Source organism: Lycium ferocissimum, chromosome 5 (assembly GCF_029784015.1).
Source record: "Lycium ferocissimum isolate CSIRO_LF1 chromosome 5, AGI_CSIRO_Lferr_CH_V1, whole genome shotgun sequence".
Classification (NCBI taxonomy): Eukaryota; Viridiplantae; Streptophyta; class Magnoliopsida; order Solanales; family Solanaceae; genus Lycium; species Lycium ferocissimum.
The window spans coordinates 34,582,066-34,594,117 of NC_081346.1; positions in this window are offsets into that span (position 1 = coordinate 34,582,066).

The window sequence follows — 12,052 nt, forward strand, 5'->3', positions numbered from 1 at the left end:
TTTGCCAAATGAAAAGGAAAAATATCATCTAAACAATTTTATAAAATCATTTTGACTGCTAGAAAATACACATTTCACTCCGTTTAATATCCAAGGGCTCTGGGTAATTAAAATAAATTATGGGAGGTCAAAACTTAGGTGTCAACAGCCCGGACACAAGCCAAATGTGCATTTCTATCATAAAACACGCTACGAGCTCGGTCGTGCACTCAGAATTCCCATAAGAGGTCATCTTGACCCGGTGTTGACCAAGGGCAGCTCCAAAACATCAAATTTTTATATTTCAAACCAACGACCCAAATCACACCCGAACGCCTCGGGACCGAAACCAAAGGTCCGACTAAGTTAAAAATCACATTTCAAACCTATTAGAATCAATGAAACTTTGAAAATGACGCATTTACCCCTCATGTTGACTTTGGTCAAATGGCTTCATTTCCTTAACTTAGAAAACTCCAATTTCACTAAAATCAATCCAAAACCCACCTAATTGCCTCAAGAACCTAACCATCCATCCCCGCGAGTCATAAATATCGAAATGAAACTATGAGAAAGGTATTTTAGGGAAAATAAGGCAAAAAGGTCAAAATGACTAAGCGAGTCGTTACATTAGATACCACTTAAATAAGTGTTCGTCCTCGAACGAGGAAAGTTAGAAAGATAATTGGACTCTCTAAAAGCTAGGGATATCTAGACAGCATATCCTACTCGGTCCCCCCAAGTAGCCTTCTCAACTGGATGATGCCTTTATTGTACTTTTACTAAAGCTATCTCTTTCGATCTCAACTTCCGAACATATCTGTCCAAAAAGGCTATTGGCTCCTCCTCAAAAGCCAAATTCTGATCAAACAACACTGAATCCTAACGAATCACATGAGAACCATCCGAACGGTACTTCTTCAGGATTGAAACATGGAAACTGGGTGAACACCCGACAGACCCGATGGTCAGGCCAACTCATAAGCTACCTGCCCAATAAGCTGAACAATCTCAAACGGGCCAATAAACCTTGGACTTAATTTTCTTTCTTCCCAAACCTCATCACACCCTTCATGGGTGAAACCTTCAACAAAACTCTTTCCCCAACTATGAACTCTAATTCATAAACCTTTTTGTCTGTATAACTCTTTTGCCTACTGTGAGCCGTGAGAAGTCTTTCTTGGATCAACTTTACCTTATACAAGGAATCTTTCAACAAATTTGTACCCCAAGGCCTAATATCGAAGATATCAAACTAACCAATTAAAGAACGACAACTCCTCCCATATAACGCCTCAAATGGTGCCATCTCAATACTCGAATGATAACTGTTGTTGTAAGCAAACACTGCCAGGGGTAGAAACGGATGCCAATGACCACCAAATTCAATCATGCAAGCTCGCAACATGTCCTCGAGAACCTGCATAGTCCACTCGAATTGGCCATCAGTCTAAGGGTGAAAAGCTTTACTAAGATCCACTCTAGTACCCAATTCCTTCTATATAGATCTCTAAAAATGAGATGTAAATTGATCGCCTTGATTTGAAATGATAGAAATGGGCACTCCATGCAACTGAACTATCTCTCAAATGTAAATCTTGGCTAATTTCTCTGAATTATAGGTAGTCTGAATAGGAATAAAATGCCCAGACTTGGTCAACCTAAGGATTGAGAATGTCAAATTGTGTAAGTTTTGGGATATGATGCTAAGTGGGGAAGCCAAAGAGGCTATTCTTGATAATGAGGGTATTTTGAGGATTAAGGGGCGTATTTGCATTCCTAGAGTTGGTGATTTGATTCAGTTGATTTTGAAGGAGGCTCAAATATTCTAGGTACTCCATTCATCTTGGTGCTACAAAGATGTACTGTTACTTGAGACAACATTACTGGTGGGGTAGGATGACGAGGGACATAGTGGACTTCGTATCCTAGTGTTTGAATTGCTTGCAGGTTAAGTATAAGCACCAGCGATCGGGTGGCGTAACTCACAGGATGCCCATTCCTGAGTGAAAGAGAGAGAGGATAGCTATTCATTTCGTGGTTGGTCTATCGAAGACTTTTAGCAAGTTTGAAACCATTTGGGTTATTATTGATCGGTTGACTCCACGCACTTCATTCCAGTTCAAGCTACTTAAAACTTAGAGACGTTGGCCAGGATCTACATTAGAGAGATCATCAGATTACATGGTGTTCCCGTTTCCATCATTTCAGATAGAGGCACTCAGTTCACTTCCCATTTCTGGAGGAATTTGCAGAAGAAATTAGGGACTCAGTTGTACCTTAGTACCGCTTTCCACCAACAGACCGATGGTTAGTCTGAGAGGACTATTCAAGTTTTAGAGGATATGCTGCGGGCCTGTGTGATCGATTTTGGTGGTCGTTGGGACCAGTTCTTACCTTTGGCTGAGTTCGCGTACAACAACAGTTATCATTTAAGCAATGATATGGCTCCATTTTAGGCCTTATATGATATGAGATATTATTCTCTGATTGGTTGGTTTAATGCCTTCGAGGTGAGATCTTGGGGTACTGATTTGCTGAGAGAGTCCTTGGATAAGGTGAAGCTGATAGAGGAAAAACTTCTTGCGGCTCAGAGTAGGCAAAAAGAGTATGAGGACTGGAAGGTCTGGGATTCGGAGATCATGGTTGGTGATCAGGTTCTGCTGAAGGTTTCACCCATGAAGGGTGTGATACGATTTTGGATGAAGGGAAAGTTGAGCCCGAGGTTTATCGGCCCCTTTGAGATTCTTCGTTGTGTTGGTGAGGTGGCTTATGAGTTAGCTTTGCCACTTGGTTTATCAGGTGTTCATTCGGTATTTCAATTGTCTATGTTGAAGAAAAACTATTTTGACAACTCTTATATCATCCATTAGGACTCGATATTATTTGATTAGAATCTGTCCTTCGAAGAAAAGCCGGTAGCAATCTTGGGTAGGCAAGTTAGGAAGTTAAGGTCAAAAGAGATAGCTTGATCAGTTAAGGGGCAATGGAAGCATCGTCCAGTTTAGGAGGCTACATGGGAGATCGATGCCGATATGCGCACGAGATATCCCCAGCTCTTTACCGATTTAGGTACCTTTTCTTCGTTTCATTTCTTCTCTATTCGAGGACGAACAATTATTTAATTAGTATCCGATGTAACGACACGTTTGGTGATTTAGATATATGATGTAGCTTCGTAGAGTGTATTTGACTCGTGGGGATTGGTAACGCCGTTCCCTAGGTGATCGGGATTGGTTATGAGCAAATTAGAGGCTTAAAGTGAAAAACCTTTGACCAATAGTTGTCTTTTGGGTAAACGAACCTTTTTGGGAATTTCATGGATTCCATAAAGTTTGAGAGTTATTTGTAACTTGATGGGGTGATTGGATCTGTTCCTGAGGAGCTCAAAAGCATTTGGGTACCTTTATTGAAAACTTATTTTGGGATTTTAGTGGTTTACCGTGTCAAGATGACCTCTGTTGGGAATTCCGAGGGCACAGATGAGTTTGTAGCTTGTTTCTACATTGGTATGCATGTTTGGTTTGTATCTTAGGGCTCTCGGATAAGTGTCAGGTTTTGGTTTGGAGTTGGTGAAAACCAAATTTTTGCTGGTTTTTGGTGTGCCGCTTCTACGGTGGTTTGACTGAATCTGCGGGCCAGCTTTTGCGAGGCTTGGTCCTCAGATGTGAAGGTTCGCCTTGTCGAGCACTTCCGCACATGCGAGGTCTTTACCTCAGGCGCGGGATCGCTTATGTGGAAGTTGTCCTGTATCTGTGGACGTTTCTCCATGGATGCGAGATCGCGTCGGCGAGCTTAGGTCCGCAGATGCAAAATCGTTGTTTCCATATTCTTAAATTCCCAAATCCGAACCCATTCTTTTCATTCACAAAATTGAAACCTAGAGAGTGATTGTGTGTGATTTTGTGGAGCTTTTGGTTGATTCTTCTTGGGGTAAGTTCTTTATACTCTTCTTATGATTTTATTATGGTTTATTATGGAATTTATGGTAGTATTATGGAACTAGTTAGGGAAGATTGGGTCATAAACCTAAGATGTTTTTATGAATCCTTTTCAATCCAAATGAGTTTTGTTGGAAAATTTAATGGTTTCTAATCAATTAATCAATGGATAATTAGTCCCTAAGCTTGAACCTTCCATTCATTCCAAGAATCTTAGTATTGGAAATTGGGGGTTTTCCTCTAACATTGGGGGTTTTCAATTAATGATGCAATTGATGATAAATTGGGACTAGTTTGTGTTGATAATTAGTGTTTGGGCTTCATAAGCTTTGGGTTGACCTTTTCCAACTTTAAATTTCCCATCTTCCCCTTGTGGTCCCGGATTTCCTTTTTAAAGATTGTTTCGATTTCGAATCATATTATAGCAATATGGGTATCGTTAGTCTCGAATTCTAATGTAGAATAACAATTTGATAGACTTTGCCCGTTCAGAGGCAATTGATGTGCCACGTAATTTCGGCACATTAGATGCTTGTGAACAGCGAGTTTTACTTGTTTTCAAGCAAGTTTGTGTTGTTTTGATATATTTTTGTTGTGTTTCAGGTATTTAGTGTCCACATGGAAAAAGTCGGCGAATTATATGAAAAGATCTCAAAAGGAAGTGAAAAAAGTAGAAGTAGCTGAACAGATGATTTTACGGAACAAAAGACGGACCGTATATTATTTTACAGCCCGTCAAATGGAACGTAGACTTGTCATAGTAAGCTTCTTAACTGAAAAAAATTCACGGCAAACTTTTCAGACCGTAGATTATTTTACGGTCCGTAAATCCCAGAGTAGATCTGTAACAGCTTATATCTCAACATGAGGGAAATCTACGGAACAGATCTATGGACAGTAAATTAATTTACGGTCTGTCAAAAGGAAGCGTAGAAGTGGGAAGAGAAGTTGAATTTTACGGGGGAGATTGAAGATTCTACGGACCGTATATCATTTTACGGTCCGTACACTGATTCGATGGGGGCAGTTTGTCAAGATATTTTCCATGACTTGGACCATTATAAATACTTAATGTAGGATTTTGTGGGTCATTTTTAGTCAGATTTTTATCTCTTTCTTCTTGGGCATGGAATACTCAATAGTTTTGAAGCTTTTGAGAACAAGACAACTACATTCCATCTTCTTTATTAAATTGTAAGCATTGATGACTTCTTTAATACTTTGTTTTGCATTAAATATCATGAGTAGCTAAATTTAATATGAAGGTTGTGAACCCAATGATGGGTGTTATGTGGATGGGTGTTTGTTCTTGTCTATATGCATAACGGGTTGTTCGTTTTTACTTATTCTTTATTCTTCAATGTTAGTAGATGGTTGCAAACATTAACTTAAGTAATAAAACCTTACTTTACTTGGGAAAATGAGTTCGGGTTTGGTAGGGATAAGTAACAGGAACTCGGGACGTTAACCCTCGTTTAATAAACTCACTTAGGAGTAAGAAGGGTTTACTTGGAACGTATTAACCCTTCTTAATATCAACTCTTTTATATTTGGGATAATCATAAATAGACATACTTTCTAACTATTGGGAAATATTAGCAAGCAAATTAGAGGGTAAGTGCATTCGTACAACAATCCATTAATAGTAAATCTTATTTACACCCTTAGCATTACACTTCATCTAAAGGGGACACAACTTTTATTCCTTTCTTCCAATTAATTACAATCAATTCAAAATAGCTAGTAAACACAAAACTCTTTTACAAACTTACCGGAATACGAAATTAGACCACAAATAAGTACTTCACTACAATAGTAACCTTTTCTCACCCTATTCCCTGTGGGATTTGACCCTAACCTAGTTGGGTTACTATATTTGACAACGTCCACTTTATGCCATTTAGTAGGTGTAATTTGAGCGTATCACCGTTGCCGCAGAATATGGTTTGAAATTACTAAATAATGTGTGCTTTACTTCAAGTCTTTTTCTATTCCATCACGCCTTGTTTGCTATTTTCTGTGAACCAAGTGATTATGGTTGGAAGAGGAGGAGGACGTGGAGCAAATAGTGGTACGGCTGTGCAAGTAATACCCCCATCACAGGAAGTTGAGGAAAAGGAGAATGTATTTGCAGATTATATGCAAGAGGTGGAATATGCTTCTGCTATTGTTCCACCCAGGTCAAATGCCGCAAGTTGCAAGATTGATGCTACTATCTACCAATTTCTCAAGCTCGAGGGGTATTTTTGGAACTCTACAGACAATGACCCTAATCAACACTTGAAGAATTTCATTGGTATGTGCTAGGCACATACCCAGAATGATGTTACTCTTCATGCAATTCGGGTAAGTGTGTTCAAATACTCTTTAGCCGGCGAAGCAAGAGATTGGTTTGAGAAGTTGCCCCACAACTCTATTCGTACTTGGGATGAGCTAGTGAGTATCTTTATCAAGAAATAGTTTCCTCCAAGCAAGAAAGCTAAAATTCGTGATAAAATCTATGAGTTCAAGCAACTTCCGGGGGAGCAATTATATGAAACTGGGGAGAGGTTCAAGCAGTACTTGATGCAGTCTCCAAATCATAGTTTTCCAGGGCACATCTTAATGGAGAAGTTCTATACAAGGATCTGGTGGGTGTTTCATGGGCAAGACATATGCTCCAGTCACTTAATTGATTGACAAATTGACTACTCATAATCAAGCATGGCATTCGGGTGGTGCGATGGTGTAGCATGTGGGGCTCCGTTGATGAATAATATTGTTAAAGAGAACCAAGAGACGCAGCAAACTCTGGCTCAGCTTGCAACCAATATTACTTTGCTTACAAAGATGTTAGATGAAAATGAGACAAATACAGTAAATGCAGTTGAACATGTGCAGACTTTGCCGAAAGGGATGTACCAAGCTCTTGAGGGTCCATATCAAGAAGGAACTCCTATGCAATAAGAAGATGCCAATTATGTTAATAACTCTCAAGAGGGTTATCAAAGGTAGAATTACCAAAGGGGTTATCAGAATCAGAATCAGTGGAGACCTCAGTAGGGGCAAGGTAACTAATACGGGCCAAACGATTATGGTTGTTCTAACCAAGGGAACTATAACAACAATAATAATTTTAGAAATAGGAGTTCCAATTACTATGCTCCACCAAAAGGTCAATCAAATGAGCAAAGAGGTTCTAAGCTGGAGAGCATGCTCGAGAGGGTGCTAGCCAACCAAGAGAAGTCCGACAAAACATTGAAGGGGTTGACCGAAACTGTGGGCTCTCACACTATTTCCATCCAAAAGCTTGAGTCATAGATGAGAGATATTTTGAGAGAGCAATACCCTCCACAAAGAGGAGGTCTCTAGAGTGATACAGTTCCTAATCCAAAAGGTGAGGGTGGCGATCCAATAGCAAAGTGCCATGCCAACACTACCCGAAGTGGGAAACTACTTCAAGGTGCCGGTGCAAAAGCAGTTGAAAAAGGGCCTAAAGAAGAAGCAGATACAGAGGCACCATTTGAGGTTCCAAGGGCAAGACAAAATTCCTAGTGTGGTTAAAGTTGATCTTGCGCTAGAAATTCCAAAGGCTCAAGACGTGAGCATTGACAAAGGAAAATGTAAGATTATTGTTACACCTCGAAAAAATTTTCGTTCATGCACAGTGAATAGACTAACGAAGGGCATGAAGTATACGATGTTTCGATAAGTAAGAAATAGCATTTGATGATCCTAATTGAGATTTAGAAGGCATTCGAGGTAATAGAAGAAAGTTTGCCAAGAAAGGCAAGGCATACATTATATATCGGAAAGGAATTATGAGTAACGAATTAATAATGACTTAATGATATTTTGGAGAAGAGCTATAACGTCCCTTAGATTGTTAATGAGGTGCTAAACAATTATTAAGAAGGTTCCATAAGGATTGGGGATCAAACGAGTCGACGAGAACGAGATTCGAAAAACTGTGAATTGTACGGTTCACTATACGAACCGTATAAAAGATACTGGACGTATGTATGGCCGTATAACCTGTCCAGAGAAGAGCCTCCACTGGAACTATTATACGGTCACACATACGGACCGTATAAATTGTACGGACCGTATGTGTGTCCGTATAAATGTGTCGGGACAGCATTTTAAGTTTTAAATAAGGGACCCAAGTTCATTATTTTCATTTCCCATCTTCTCATTTTCCTCTCCTCACCTCAAGAACTCTTTAGAACACTCTCCACACTTCCTATACAAGAATCCAAGAGAAATTAATGATCAACTTCATCAAACTAACAAAAATCAAGTGTATGAAACACATTGAAGTTCATCCAAGCCAAGGAATTCCAATGTGAACTAAGTGAACTAGGGTTTTGGTGCAAGAGAAGTATTTCCACTCAAGGATTATTCCTACACTATCTAAGGTAAGTTTTATGATCTTTCCATGTTGTTTAGGGTAATGAGAGATTGAAAGACTTAGATGATGGAAGGAGATAGAAAATGGGTCACAAAGATGAGAATAATGAGATTGTGAATAGTAGTTTGGAATGAGTCATGAATATTGATATGTTGTGATTGTAAGTATATTATGAATGACATTTAGAACATGGGATAAGCATTATATGTGAGAGAAAGTAATAGTGAACTATGACCATGATTATGGAGGAATTGAAGTGAAATTGTGAAATGTGGATAATGTAGATGAATGATGATTGTTGCCTATAATATTGTGAATGTTGTTATGGATGTTTGGGAGTCGATATGTGATATGAGGAAAGTGGTATAAACAAAGGAAATGCATCCCAATTTTTCCTAGCTTTAGTAAGCACGTTCATATAATCGATTAGCTAATGTTAATACGTACTCTCTTGAAGGTAGAAACGCGAGCATTGAAGGAGAACGATCAAGCGATAGATAGCTAAACGAAAAGGTATGTAAGGCTAGTCCTTTCTTTATAAGGCATGACTTTATGGTATGAATCTTCCTATCTTTCTATGACTTCTCTACATAAATGTATATATATATATATATATATATCTAGAAATAATGAGTCTACGTTATAAAGAGCTCTCATGAGATAAAGTTAAGAGATATGTTATGAATATGATGGTGAGCCCAAGTCTAGAGACCTTAAAGCTCATGCTATGATATTATTACGAAGCTAATGACCTTCATACGATTCTTTGATATTATTCATTGATTGCTAGACCCACCTTATGATGCTAGTCCTTTCTTTCTAAGGCATGCCTCCTATGGCATGAATCTTCCTATTTTCCCATGATCTTCCTACATAACGGAAATTATGAGTCTATGACTATAAGGAGCTACATATGTATAAGGTAAATAAAAGAGGTAAGACACGAGTATGATAATGGATGATGATGATGAGTTTAAGTCTAAAGAATCCTAAAGTGAGATATGATGCCCATGAAGTTAATGATTCTAAGTATGGTTCCATTGATGCTTTTTTTTTTCTTGTGTACACTCACCTTAAAACGTTAGTCCCTTCAAGGTGAGATATGATGATTATGATTACTCCATAATGTAATCGGGGGTCCAAGACCTCATGTCACCCTGACATCGCCATAGTTGCCTTCAATGTTCTAATGTATGCTTTAATGATAGATGTATGATAATGCTAAGGATGATGTCGATTTCATTTATGTATTTTTATGTATATTTATGTGTGTATGCATAGCATCGAGTCCCGAAAGGGCCGAGTGCAGATAGCATCGAATCCCGGGAGGGCCGAGTACGGGTGATACCGAGTCTATATGGCCGGGTACGTGGCTGTACTGCATTGTAAGTTATTGCATATGTAAGCATGTGGATGTAACAAGTGTATCTCTAGGAGAATAAAGGGGTAAATACGTATGACGAATGTTTAAAAAGTATTATGAGAAATGAACGGTTCTTTTATCTTATGCTATTCCTCATGCTCTTATCATGTTATTATCCACGCCTTACATACTCAGTACATTGCTCGTACTGACGTCCGTTTTCTTTGGACGCTGTGTTCATGCCCACGAGTAGACGGGAGGTGACCCGATTCATAGGAGCTTTAGCGACTTTGAGGGTACTCCATTGTTCCGGAGGTGCCATTGATTTATTATTTTGTGTACATATATGTTTTGGGCACGATGGGGTCCTTTCCCGCCCATATGTCTAGTACTCTGGTAGAGGCTCGTAGATGCGTATATGTGGGTAGTATGGTCTCACGATGTCCTTATTGTATATATATATATTTATATATATATATATATATTATATAAATAAAGGTAATTATGTTTCGAAGTGAAAGAAATGGTTTTTCCTATAATTTGAGCATAAGATTAATGAATGAATGCTTGATGAGCGGTGCTCGGTGGTTAGCCCCGGGTACCCGTCATGGCCGCTAGTCGGGTCGTGAAAAAAGTGGTATCAGAGCAATTCAGTCCTCAGATGTGTCTACGAGCCGTGTCTAGTAGAGTCTTGTTTATGGTGTGTTGCGCGCCACATCTATAAACAGGAGGCTACAGGGCATTTAGGATGGTTACTCTTCTTTCATATCTAAGATCGTGCGATAGAGCCAAGTCATAGGAAATGAGGTTCCTTATACTAACCCTTGATTTCGATATATATATAAATAACGGTATCGACGAAGAAAGTGATGATATTGATGATATTGAGGTAAGTTACTTCGTTGAGGTATATTATCAATATATATATATATATATATATATATATATATATATATATATATATATATATAATGAATTGATTGTCATAGAGGTAAGTTGGTGCTCGTACAACAGAGGCATTGATTAAATGCATCCTTTGATGATATGTTCAGTTAGAAGTTGTGAACTAAATAAATTAACTGACTCAGTACAAAGGTAAGCAACAACACGAAAGGATGAATGTTGGGTAAGGTAAGAATATTGAGGTATGATTGAAATGCAAAGCTGAAGGATGGAAGGGAAAGTAAATAGAAAGGCATAACGAGGCGGTTTGCTAAAGGATCAAGTACATCTCGAGGTGTGATATATGAGGTAAGTTTCGACATCCTTGTATTTTACTTGACATTGGGAGCCCCGTGTGGTGAGATATGTTGTGAACATACACACTAGCCCCGTGAGGCGTTGTTGGTATTTCTTTGCGTGCGGGTTTTGGATAGTAAGAAATATAGAGGAAACTCTGCCGAAATTTTCCTAGAATTTGAAGGAGATAGGATGTAAGCTTGTAATATGTCCTAACGGGAAAAAGGTGTTGGGTAAAAAGAAGTGGAAGGATGGGATTAAGTTAGGAGTATCGTTGACAACTACAAGAGATGAGTTAAATGTTGTTAAATTGATAGTAACGGTAATTATGAGATCAACATTGATATGGTAAAGAGATATACTAGAGTAAATTAGGGAGACTAGTAGTACTAAAACATGACATAGAAAGAGAAAAGGGTAACTCCAATAGAGTGTGATACGGGAGTATTAATTGGATGGATAAGCACAAGTAAGATACGACAAGTTTATTAGCAAAATAGAGTAACAACATGATTGAGACAGGGGTATGAAGTACGAAGGGTTATAACGAATGTGGATACCTGGGTAAGACAACTCATGAGGTGAGTGTAATAGAGTTGATTAGAAAGAATAACAGGTTAAGTACGCCTACTCCACGAGGTTTATTCCATTTTATACGCAGGCTTGCGAACGAGATTAAGAAGTGGCACTCTATAGAGATGGTTATGATCAGGATATAAAGAGGACATAGCAAGAACTGTGATACAAAGTAAGTAAAGTATAGCGAAGAAACGACTGAAGATGCGGCATGTTCTATACGAATAATGAACGAATGCAAGTGTGAAATCAATTAGCGAGCCATGGGGCAGTAGATAAGAAAGCTTATAAGACCCTGTTAAGGGAAGAATCCATCATAGAGGGGTCGTAATGACAAAAAGGAGAAGGTCAACTTGAAAAAGAAGTTAGAGAAAAGTGATACGGTAAAGTAGTAGCAGTTCGTGATTTGTATAATCGAGAGCAAGAGTGATAACTTTGGCTGGATGTAAAAGACCAAGACTATGGGAAGATGAATAATGAAATAGAACGACTGTTAGGAAGAGGATCAACATAATAAGGATGAGAGGGGATGATTAGAATGAACAGAATAAGTTATGGGAGCGA